We start from the raw sequence: 347 nt of genomic DNA on the forward strand, positions 1-347 counted from the left end.
TTATCATCATGTCCTTTCAGAATAAAAGTTCTTTAACCATCTTTTATCATCATGTCCTTTCAGAATAAAAGTCCTTTAAATAGATACAAACGGCTGATTCACTTCCTGCATAATGTCCTTTCAGAATAAAAGTCATTTTATAAAACATTAAAACTTATTTAAAAACATCTCCTACAAACTAGAAATACATTAATTTAACAATAAAATACATTTCTGTACAGATTCATTTAAAATAAAACAGACTTTTGATCTTTTTTGATAGCTTTATAAAACAAATCCATAAATCTTTGTTACAATGTGTGTGTGTGTGTGTGTGTGTGTGTGTGTGTGTGTGTGTGTGTGTGTGT

This window comes from Etheostoma cragini, unplaced genomic scaffold (assembly GCF_013103735.1).
Source record: "Etheostoma cragini isolate CJK2018 unplaced genomic scaffold, CSU_Ecrag_1.0 ScbMSFa_4663, whole genome shotgun sequence".
Classification (NCBI taxonomy): Eukaryota; Metazoa; Chordata; class Actinopteri; order Perciformes; family Percidae; genus Etheostoma; species Etheostoma cragini.